The sequence below is a fragment of the Tenrec ecaudatus genome (assembly GCF_050624435.1).
Source record: "Tenrec ecaudatus isolate mTenEca1 chromosome 1 unlocalized genomic scaffold, mTenEca1.hap1 SUPER_1_unloc_13, whole genome shotgun sequence".
Lineage (NCBI taxonomy): Eukaryota > Metazoa > Chordata > Mammalia > Afrosoricida > Tenrecidae > Tenrec > Tenrec ecaudatus.
Window position 1 is genome coordinate 3,038,532 of NW_027457553.1, and position 12,783 is coordinate 3,051,314.

Consider the following 12,783-nt stretch of genomic DNA (forward strand, 5'->3'; position numbering starts at 1 on the left):
TGTTATTGGATATATGGGTTAATTTCGTACTTATGGACGTGGTCTGGACTGGGCTGGGATGTTTTCTTAATATACAATTATTCTTCTAAAAAGCATTTTTAGGACACATGAGTGTTTATGAATGTGCTTCTCTGGTCAACTCGAACTGACTCAGATACCATGAGGGCACAGGGTGGCTGTGTAGGGAAGGGGAGGAAAAGGGAACTTATAACAATGATGGATTTAGAACACACACACACACAGCCTAGGGGCCGAATAACAGAAATATGGGTAGAGGGACACAGAAGACAGTGTGTATAAAGATATTAATTTATATATAATTTAGTAAGGGTGTGAGGGTTGAGGAAAGAGGTAAAAAACAGGAGCTGATATCAAAGGGGTCAAGTAGAATGATAGTGTTTAGAAAATGATGGTGGCAGCATATGTACAAACTCGCTTGATCTAATTGATTTATGGATTGTTATATTATCTGTCAGAGCCCCCATTAAAATGTGTTCTTTTTTCGTTAACAACATAAACTCACTGCCATGGAGTCAATTTTGACTCAGTATAGAACACCCCCTGTGGTTTCCTGGCTTGCTATTCTTTAAGGAAACAGAAAGCCTTTTCTTTCCCCTGCAGAGTGGCTGGTGGTTTCAACTATTGACTTTGAGGTTAGCAGGCACCATAGCATCATGATTCCTAAGGATGCTGATAGAAAGGAAGAACCTTGTGGAACATAATTTAAAATTCTTTAACTATCTAGACTTACTTAACTGGAAGAGTCCCAGAGACTATGACCCTGAGTTACTCTTCAAACCTTGAATTGAAACTGTCCCCTGAAGTCATCTTTAAACTAAATAACAATTTAGCTCTTAAAGGATTGCATCCTTGAGTATTGCAGTCTTTAAATATCAGCACAAATCTAAATGGGCTACAGATAATTCAAAATATATGTGAGAGGGTTGTGGCAGAGAGATTAAGTAAAAAGAAACACCTAGAATAGAAAGAACAAGAATGTTAATTCAATATGAAGAGTGTGACCAATGTCACTGAACATTGTGTCCAGAAAGGGTTGAAATGGAACAGATTTTGCTTTGTATGTTTTCACATATCAAAGTTAAATATTAGTAGAAAAAGAGAGAGACTCGCATCTGTTTGAGGCAGACTACCAAATACTGGGTTATATATAATGCTAAGTATTGAATATTATCCCGTTTTCATATGGCAAGTATGGAAAGCCAAGGACGGAGTGAGGCATTCACAGGGGAGATGGCATTTGAATGATCCAGGAATATGGCTAAAGAAGATGCTCATTCCCGAGTGTTTCCACTGGGTTCGCAAACACATCAGCAAATGAATGTCAAATAACCCGTCTCACCCTCTAACTCAGAGCTGTGCAACCGAACTCTCTTCTATGATGAAAATGTTCCAGAGCAGTGATTCTCAACCTGTGGGTCGCGACCCCCAAGGGGAGGGGGGGGGCGAACAATGCTTTCACAGGGGTCATCCGATTCATCACAGTAGCAATATTATAGTTATGAAGTAGCAACAAAAATAATTTTATAGTTGGGGGGAGCACCACATATGAGGAACTATATGAAAGTGTCGCAACATTAGGTAGGTTGAGAACCACTGTTCTAAAGGCATGACATCCAACCTGGTAGCTACTACATTTTATCAGGAAAGACCAGTCCATGGAAAGGGACATCATGCTTGGTAAAACTGAAGGTCCACAAGAAAAGAGACTGACCATCAAGGAGATGGGCTGACACCATGGCTGCAACAATGGACTCCAACCTAACAACCATGGCGAGATTTGGCACAAGATCAGGCAGTGTCCTCAAAGTAACATCCTTGATCTTCAGTCTTTTTAAAAGATCTGTTGTAGCACATTTAGCCAATGCAACGTGTCATTTGATGTCTTGACTGATGCTTCCTTGAGCATTGATCAGGCTTAGGGTTTAAAAATTCCCCTTGGCTTCTCAATCATACAGGAGGCCCACACAGTGATCATCTTTCCTCACTACACAGAGTGTCATGCCCCACTCACATTGGTCTCCTTGCTGTTCCAGGAAGAAGCTTGGAGAACCCAATCACAAGGCCTTTTGCACTGACTGTCTCCTACCTGGAACACTTTCCCCACCGCCACATGGTCACTCCAGTGTCTTCCTGCCTTATTCAAGTACTGCACTGTCAATGAGATCTTCCTTGGCTGCGATGCACTACTTGTCCCAAGTTTCCCATCCAGCGCAGTTTAGTGAGAAAAATCTCACTGCTACCTGCAGGGGGGGAGCCTCGGCACTGGCATCTCAGAAAATGGAGCATAATCAGAACAGAACAGAAATGTGACCCTACCTCTCATGCTAAAAGGCTGCTAACTGCAAGATCTAAACCACCACACAACCAGCCACTTCTCAGGAGAAAGGCTGAAAGTTAGTCTCAGAAATCTACAGGGGAAGTTCTACCCTGTCTTATGAGTCAGTATCAACTCTATGGCAGTAAATTTGCATTTGGGGGTGGGGGGGCGCGTTTTAAGGAGATCTGGGTCACATACCCTGATCAATCCAACTGGCAGCTGCATCAGCTGGCTAAGGCTTCAAAAGACTGAGTAGGTAACCCAGAGCTCAGTGCTGTTGGCAGAAACTTGTGGGGGGTCAGAAGGACTTGAGGTGATGGTGTCCTTCTCAGTGGCCTCAGATAATCTTCTCCCCGGTCTGGGCATCAGCATCTTCTTTGCAAAATGGGATGATTGCATTAGAGAACCACTAAACTCCTACATACCTGAGCAACCAGGAAGCAATTGTGAATCCTGGAGAGGAGCAAAGACTATGCTGGTGGCTCTGCAAATCTTGGGAAGCTTGGATCCGATGCGGCTGGAACTGTCCACTGCGAGGCACCAAGAATCCCGAGAGCTGTAGTTCAGGTCTCCCCCTTGCCTGTGTACCATGGAAGATTTAATAAATGTTCTCCTCATGCTACCTTTAGGATCCTTGGTGGCAAAGTGGCAAAATCCCTTCACATTGGCCTGTTAACTGCAGGGTTGGCAGTGCAAACGCACCTGCTGCATTCCTGTAGGAAGGGCAGCTTTCAACTCCCACAAAGAATTGTTGTTTCAGAAATCCACAAGGACAGTTGTATCCTGTAACTATGAGTCAGAACTGGCACAATAGCAGTGCGTGAGTGAGCTTTAAACTACATTTGAGACTGTGGTCTAATTTGAATTCCCCTACCTGTCCATTGGGTGTCATGGGAAGAGAGTAGATAGGAGAAAAAAGGGTAGGAGGCAGTGAGGGAGGAGGGTAGAATGTACTGGAGTAACACATTCTGGCAGAAAATTGTGTGTATGTGTGTGTGTGCGTGTTCTATTGTAATTCACACAGATTATGTGTGGGTGGGGGGAACTGAAAAAGTAAATATCCATGAAAAAGAAAAATGTTTTTCTTTGGTGATTTTCCTTTTGTTGAGCTAAGGGATGGAGAATGTACTGCATGGGCATGACCAGCCACTGGACCGGTGTGCTGTTAACACACCCTCCTGCCTTTGCATGCTGGGGGCCTCTCTGTAAACAGAAGTGACTTGTGACTTCTGATTTCCTGGAGCTCTAAGAGAACCCGAGAATAGAAGTTCTAAATCGTGAACAAAGGAGAGACAAAGGGTTAATGAGAGGACAGAAGTTTGAAGTTTCATTGGATGAACACAGCACCAGCATCCAACAAACATGCCAAAGGCTGAACTCTGCCCGGAAGTAATGAATGAGCACTGCCTTTAGCCCGTGTCCTCACTCTCCCCGTCTCCTGCACTCCAAGCCAGCCTCACTAAGAGTAGTCAAAGGTGACATGGTGGTCCTTTCAACTCTCTCTGACCCCTCACGCTGCCTTCACCTCTATCCAAGTTGCTTCATCCTTCCCCCTTCTCCCTGATCTTCCTCGTGGAAAAATCTAATTCATAGTAACTGGTAAAAGTCAGTTAGCACACAAGAAAGAAGACATCTCCTTCCTCAGCCTATGCTGCAGAAAAGGAAACTCGGGCTTGAGCTCATTTGCCCAACTGTCAAAGGTCCCATCACGGGCAGGGCCATGATGTGAAAATTCAAGCAAGCAGCCCCAGAGCCAGAGCTCCCAACCCTCATCCACTGCAGTTCAAGTTCATGGGGTGAAGTGGTGAAAAGCTAACCAGAAACTGAGAGTCGATGTAGATACCCAAGGCTTACTTGCCAGGGCACTCACTCACTACCATTGAGTCAATGCTGACTCATAACAACCCTATAGGACAGGGTAGAATTCCCCTGTGAGTTACTGAGGATGTATCTCTTTATAGGAATAGAAAGCCCCATCTTTCCTTTGTGGAGTGGCTAGTGGTTTTAAACTGTTGCACAAAGCATAACCATGACACCATCAGGACTCCAAAACATGCCAGGGCAATCAATGGTTCTGTGAGATCTCTCAGGATAGAGATATACCTTGCTCCTTGGCTACACACGAGAAAGCATTCACCTCCAAGCCTAGTTTGTGATCCAAGTGAGTTTTATGAGAATTAGAATAAGTTTCAGGTTTATAAAGGCACCTGCAGGGCTCTTCAGAAATGTGCATCTCCTTAGAAGCTTCCCTGAAAGTCACGAGGTCTGCTCTGTGCTCCTGCCTTTTAAATTACTCCCAGAGGTGGGGCGTGCTGGTGACCCTGGTTGAACTCATTGGCTGAACTGAATTCACCTGGCCTTGGTGGGCCAATTCAGGTGCAGAACACACCCAGGTGTACCTCCCCTTCCTGGCTGGGAACCTGAGCCTTTGAGCATGCGCAGTGTACCACTCGTTCATGGGACAAAGGCTCAGACTGCTGACCATGCGTAATGGATGCCTCAGTCCCTAAGCTAAACTACCTAGCAGTTCCACAACCCCACTGTTGTGTAGTGTTCATGAACTTTGGCAGGAACACATCCTTACCACGAAGAATCCTGGTGTCCCAATGGCTGAGCACTTGGGCTTTAGACCGCGGTCAGTAGCAACACATGAGAAAAAGGTCTTGCCATTGTAAACATTCCACCCCACTGCCATCAAACGCAAAGGACCTCTGGTGACATGGCGGGCTACTCACAGAGCTACTAAATGCAAAGTCAACAGTTCTAACCCACCAGCTTCACTGTGGGAGAAAGATGAAGCTATCTATTCCTATAGAGACATAATATCTCAGAAACCTATAGGGAAAATTCTACCCTGCCATGGACTACTAAACGAACAACCTAATCTGTCTTGGAAGAAGTCAGGCCAGAGTGCCCTTGACAGAATATATGGCAAGATTTTGCCTCCCAAATATGTTGGACATATTGCCTGGAGAAGGACATCCTGCTTGGTAAAGTGGAGGGGCAGCACAAAAGAGGAAGGCCCTCAACGAGCTGGATTGACACCGTGGCTGCATCAATGGACTCAGGCAGAGAACAAATGTGATGATGGTGCAGGACCTGGAAGTGTTTGGTTCTGTTGTGCATAGGGTCACTTTGGGTCAGAAACCACTCAATGGCACCCGACAGCAACAACAACAAGTATATAAGATCACCATGAGTTGGAATCAACTCGATAGAATGTGGGCTTTGGGTCTGTCATGGAACCAACCCTGGCTCATAGCGACCCAATCATGGGATTCTGAGGCTGTAAATCTTCATGGGAGGAGAGGGTCTCATCTGTCTCCTGCGGAGCAGCTGGTAGGTGTGAACCCCTTACTTTGTGGTTGACAGTCCAACACTTCCCTTAAAGTACCCCCCGGGGCTCCTTTGGTAACGATGACACACGAGGGAACCCAATGGGGACATTTCTACTCTGTCACATGAAGGCATCCTATGCAGAATGGGCTCAACGGGAACTAACACCAACCCCACCACTTTTAACACCATCCCAACCTTAAAGACTTTGCTAGGCTCTTGAAGGAATTGACTTTTTGCACTTCCACTGAGCGAGCTATGAGCATGCATGCCAACACGTAACTTCCGGTCCTGAACTAGGGATCAGCTGACATGTAAGGATGTGCTTCTAATGTGGAAGGAAATAAAGAGAGGGGATCTGGAAGCAGGAAAAGCCAGGAAGCAGGAGTCCTAAGGCAGACCCCTTTCCTAAACCAACTTAATTAGCATATCACAGATCCTGGCTCAGAGGTGATGTTCAAAGAAGAATTGTTGACTGAATACACAAGGGAAGGAACAGAATAAGTAAACACAGAAATGTGCTAATGACCAAATTGACTCACAGTTCTGACCCTGCTCTTCTTCTTCCAGGTTCTTCTCTAGTTGCTAATGGTATTTGCTCGAACTCTCACAAGCACAAAAGGAGCCCTGGTGGCCTAACAGTTAGGCAGTGGGCTGCTAACCACCAAACTAGCAGTTCTAAATTAGCAGGCATTCTGAAGGAGAACAACAAGCTGTCTGCTCCTTTAAAGAATTACAGTCTTGGGAATGCACAGTGGTAGCTCTACCCTGGCCCATAGGGCTGCTCTGAGTCTGACTCGACTGGACAGCAGTGAGTATGGGTTTGGTTTGGTTTTCACAGATACCCCGATCCGTTGGTGGTCTTGGTAAATTGAACACGCTGGTTCAGTGGACCTTGTGTAGGGCTTGATAATTTGCACTTCTAACAAGCTCCTGATGTTGCTAGTCTGTGACCATATTTGGGGTGGCAAAGCTCTGGACTACCCGGGTCTTCCTGGTGGCTGCTGTCACAGCGCAAGTTCCCAAGAGTGCACCGCTACTCATTTCATTGGAATGATTTGGACTGAGTTTTCCCAGCCATTTCATCAAGGCTTTTTGGCTATTTGTTCCATGACACTGAAAAGTTTGGACCTGACATACGCAGCTCAGGCTGTATTATCTATCTTCTCTGCCCTCTTGGATTGGAGATGGATCACCTATGAAGCGATGAGGGAAAGAAGGGTTGGGTGTCCCCGGGTAAAGTGAACAGTTAGCGCGCTCAACCACTGCTGATTAAAAGGTTTGCGGTTCAAATCCAAGGCCCCTCAGGAGAAAGGCCTGCTGATTGACATCGGAACGACCAGCCTTTGAAAGCTCTGTGGGGTCCCGTGGTGCTGACCCACACGGCGTCACCGTGAGTTGGAATGGACTCCTCAGAAACGGGTTTAGTAAGCAGCACAAAGAGGAAACTCCTTGGTGAACTGGAGGCCACGGTAGCTGAAACCATGGGCTCCAACATACTACCCCTGAGGCTGGCAAAGGACCGGGCAGTGCTGCCTTGTGTTGCAAAGAAGGTCCCTGTGATGTCAGAATGACTGGACAGCACTAACAACAACAAAGGATGTCAGGGCCCTTCACTTCCCCAGACCACTGACCAGGTTCAAAGACCCGCATGCGAGTATAGTTTCACAGTTAGACGTGTTTAGAAAAAATAATGTTTGCAAAAGTAAAATCTTGGTTTACATTTTACAGAGCATGCACAATTAGTAGAACTCTTAAGGTCCACCGGAACCTCTTTAGGGTCCCCGCCACTTGCTCACCACCGATAAGTCGATTCTGACTCATATTGATCCTACAGGAGAGGTTAAAATTTCCCCTGTGGGTATTTCTGAAACTGTAGCTCCTTATGGGAATAGAAAGCCTCCTCTTTCTCTGCAGCTGGTGGGATCAAACTGCGAACCTTGTCTTTAGCAGCTCAGGACTGACTTGTTTCTCTATGAAACCAAAATCTACCTCACTGCCAGGGAGGTGATGCTGACTCATAGTGACCCTATGAGGCAGAGTAGATCTGTCCCTGTGAGTTTCTGAGACTGTAACTCTTTATAGGAGTAGACAGACTCTTCTTCCCACGGAGTGGCTGGTGGTTTCAAAGTGCTGACTTTGGTGTTAGCAGCCCAACATGCAAACACTATTACACCAAAGCTCCTTTTGTACCCCTATAAGTAGATAAATATTTCTCTTATATCTGTGTTTCAACCAAAGGCATGGCTATAGAGGAAAAAAGGCCATGAGTGTCAAGAATGATTTGAAAATGTGGAGTTCTTTTGGGAAAGGATATATATATACTTGTGTATATAAATAGAATTCTGACGGCAAGAGTGGTCACGAGTTGGACTGTTAATCTCAAGGTCAGCAGTTTGAATGACCAACCGCTCCTCTGGAGAAAGAGGAGATTTTCTACTCCTCTAAAGAATCACAGTCTCAGAAACCCACGGGGGCCATTTTACTCAGTCCCATGGGCCTGTGAGTTGGAATGGACTTGATGGCAGTGAGGACATGTAAATATGCAAACACCCACCTCGGACTTAGGGTTTGACCTGCTCCCTCAGCCCCGTGAGCGTCTGCATCTGCAGCCATGGACGTGGCCTTCTGTGAAGAACCCGTTAATGCACCGCCACAAAGAGAATGAGTTTCCTCTGTGTCAGTCCATTACCCTGCCAACGTTCAGGATGGAGCCAACACCCTTGGTCTCCCAGAGAAATTGGCTCAACATCCCCCTGATGTGGTTGCATGACATAGGCCACTCATGCAATGCACTGCATGTGCTCTATTTAATGCACTATCACCAACAAGTCTACATGGGTGGTAACTCTGAAAACCTTGCCCAAACAGCTGGCTTCACCAAAGTATATGGAATCCTGTGGAGTCATCGACCAGTTCGACTCTGCACTGGCTGTATGTTGGCATTGCCAAGGGGGCTTTCTCACTGACCGTGACCTGAATCCTGCTTCCACTAAGCCTTGCTTCATTGGCCTGGGATGGCGCCAGGCCAATGGGAGGCTGGAAAGCTCCTAAGGGATTCCAAAGTATGACCAAGGGTGAACACTACTGCTTTTGGCCATCACATCCGGGAAGGCCCTTGGGACTTTGCCACTCAAAGTAAGATAGGTCAAGGAACCAGCAACATCAGCATTAGCTTCTCCCACGCTAATGCCATCGAGTTGATGCTGACTCATAGTGACCCTACAGGACAGGGTAGAACTGCCCTTGTGGGTTTCCCAGACTGTCACTCTTGCCCGGAGTCTACAGCCTCATATTTCTCCCAAGGAGTGGCTGGTGGTTTAGGACTACTGTCCTTGTGGTTAACAGCCCAAGAGTACCATGGCCTCTAGAACTGCTGGATCCTAGACCCCACCCTGAACCCACAAAATCAGAATCTGCCAATCCCCAGCCCGATTTCCAGGAACCTGGGTAAGTGCAAGTATGTGAAAATTTAAGAAATACTTCCTTAGAAACCATTACTTTCCAGAACAAACTCCTCCTGACAGAGGTGCAGAAATGGAAGCCCATTAGGCCATGCTCGCCTAGAAGCAATTGGAGGTCTCAGTGCTCCTATATCCTGGCTGTCATCCAGATTTCCTTATTCTCACCTGGACTGTTGTCACTGCAGCAGGTATTGGTGAGTCCTCAGCACGAACAGCCCCAAATTAGGTCTAGAGACACAGCTCCCATTTCAGAGTAGTACAATCCACAGTTTACTGTAGAGTTTCTGGCTTTTACTGGCTTGGGTTAGGGTCTAGTGGGAAACGCATCTTAGCAACAGCCATTATGTATTCTGGATGTACACAATGAGTTTGTCTTGAGGCATATTTATGTCTGATGTTGTTATGTATTCTCTTTCTATCCCATGCAACGTTATTTCTTTGAAAATTTATATTTGCTTTTAATTATCCAGACTTATACGTGATTTATAGCTAGGTCTGATCGATTGGAATCAGATGACCACGCCTGGATTAACCATGGGTCCTGGTGACCATTAGGCACTTCTTTCCATGAATGATATTTTCACCTGAGTGAATGCATTCACGACTTTTCTTCTCTTAAGATAAATAAGCAGGTGGGTATCATTTTGCTATGCTGGCACTTCCTTGTGCTGTTTTAAGTTCACCCAGCAATTTTTAAAAAGAGAAACATATTACAACTGTCACACACTTTAAAATTCATGTGGAAAAATTTGGGGGAGAGCTAAATAGAGGTGACCCGTGGTGCAGTCTTACTTACTGCTTGTTAGAAGGTACTGAAATCTTATATACATAAACACTAGAAACCAGGAGAGAATAAATGGTGGTTCTATGGCAGAATTCTCACTAGCCATGCAGGAAATTTGGGTTTGATTCTTGACCAGTGCGCCTCCTGTTACAGCTACCACCTAACTGCTAGTGGAGGCTGGCATATTGCTATGATGCTGAACAGATTTTAGCGATGTTTTCTGCCTACCGACAGACTAGGAGAAAAGGCCTTGTGAACTCCTTCAAGCCATCAGCCACTGAAAACCCCCCAGCTGACAAGGGGTCAAATCTACAACCCATTGAAGGAATGGGGCAGGACCTGTGGGCATTGAGTTCTGTAGCGCATGGAGTCCGCATGAGTCAAGAGCTGGCTGACTTGAAGGCAATTGTCCACAGCACTCTATAGGAAGGCAGTGGTTGGAGCACATAGGCGTCCTTCATATGGCCCCATGATCATCAAGCCCTAAGTCATGCAACCAACTCTGGGAAATGAAAGATGCCTGGGGTACCAGGGATATTTGAAGGACCTGGTGTAAATAGGTTCAGCCCGAGGGAGTTCTGGAAACCACCGAGGTAAGCTACCTGCTGATACCACTAACTTAGCTCCAGAGCGAGTGGATGGGTGTCTGCGCATGTACCCAGCCACCATTAGTGCGTTTTTTGTTGTTGTTGTAGTTGTTGTTGTTGCCGTTCACGTCCGTAGAGTCGATGCCGATTCACAGTGACCCTATATGACAGGGTAGAATTCCCCCTGTGAGTTTCTCACACTGCGACTCTTTACGGGAGTAAAAAAGCCTCATCTTTCTCTTGAGGAGTGACTGGTGGTTTTGAATGGTTGATCTTGCCATCAGTCCATTGCGTAACCAGGTGCTGTCAATTTGGTTCCAACTCATGGCCACTCTATGTACAGCAGAACAAAACAACACGCTGCCCTGCGCAATTCTCACAGTCATTCCTACATTTGAGCCACTGTGTCAACCCATCTTGTGGAGGTTTGTCCTCCTTTTGGCTTGACCAAGCATGCTGCCCAACTCCAGGGACTGGTCCCTCCTTATAACACCCAAAGTACATGAAGCCAAATGTCACCATCCTCGCTTCTAAGAATCAATCTGGCTGTAGTTCTTTCAACATAGATTTGTTTGTTCTCCTAGAAGTTCCTTGGTGTATTCAATATTCCTCACCAGGACCATATTTCAAATGCATCAGTTCTTCTCATGGGACTTCCTTATGCATTTTCCAGCTTCCACATGAAAACAATCATGCCTTGGGATAGGATATTCCTGAGTTTTTAAGGTGGCAAAGTCACCTTGGTTCAAAAAAATGTTTAAAAGAACTTTTGCAGCAAATTCACTGAAAGCAATTTATCCAGTGAATTCTTTACAGATATTTCTATGAGCGTTGGTTGTGGATGGGTCCAAGTAAGATGAAATGCTTCATCATTTAAATCTTTTCTCTGTTTATCATGTTGCTTATTGGTTCAGTGGTGAGGATTCTTATTCTTTTAACCTCGAATTGTAATCCATACTGAAGACTATCATCTTTGAACTTCATCAGTAAGTGCTTCAACTCCTCTTCCCTTGCAGCAAGCAAGGCTGGTCGCCTGCATATCTCAGGCTGTTCTCAAATCTTCCTGCAATCCTGAAGTCTCCAATTCAGCCATTCAAAACTCAAAACAGCTCAATGCCATGGAAGTCAAGTCAATTCTGACTCCAGCAACCCTGTAGGCCAGGGAAGAACCTCCCGGAAGGTTTCCAAGGCTGTAATCTTTGTGGCAGCACATGGTCACATCTTTCTCACTCGGGATAGCTGGTGAATTCCAAGTGTTGCTCTTTCGGTTAACAGTGAAGTGCTTAAACATTGCCCTACCTGGATTCCAAGTGTGAGCTAGCAGCCACAATTTTCTTCTGAGACCAAAGGGGTTGTTAAGTGTGAATTCTCGACCAAGGGTGGTCCAGCAGACCTGCTCAGTATTCGCCCAGGTGCAAAATCCATCAAGAGGATGCATTGTCATTATTTTTAATCACATAACACACCCAGGTGTAGCAGCAACCCTGCTTTGTAATATCACCCTGGTTTTGATAAATATGTACCATTCCTTGATAACGCTTCCAAATCCTTTAATATCCTGCAGCGCAGTCCCTGATGTCTGGCTGTAACAAAATGTGTGAAGGGAGACCATATGTCAATAAACGCTCCCCGTCTGCCTCAACTCAGCGCATAATCAGCTCCAAGGTAAAATGCATGGTAAGTCAGTTATGCGCTGGCGGGGAGGGCAAGGGGCCCCTTTCAGGTTTGTCTTCTGATGAAGCTGACCAAAAGGACTTCTTATTTCAGCCTATTAGAAGAGTGAGAGTTGCCCCCACTCCCTCGCCATTTTTCTTTTCTTTTCCCTTTTTGTCCCTTCCCCCTTGGAGGGACAGCCTGCTCTGCTATTCTGAAAGGGTTGTCTGTTATTTGCTGCGCTCTCCACTCCATTAAATCACCTTTACTCACATTAAATACAGGTCTTCAGCGTGGTCAGAGAGCTTTGCTCTGAGGGATAATGATATAATGAGGATGACGTGTATGAAAAATCATTTTTCAGCTCAATCCCAGGCAGACCACAGGAAAGCATGAAATGGGAAGGGAGAGAGGTGTACCTCACTTTAGACAAGAGCCAGGCTTCTGAGGGGGGCAGTCTCGAACTGGAAGGCTGCAGAAGGCTTCTTTACCTCACTCACTCATTCACTCATTCATTCAACCAGCTTGCTACTTACTTATTAAATGCCAGACCTTGGGGCTCTCTCACTGAACAAAAGAGACAAAAATCCCCCTCTGTCAAGAAGCTTCCATAAACAGAGG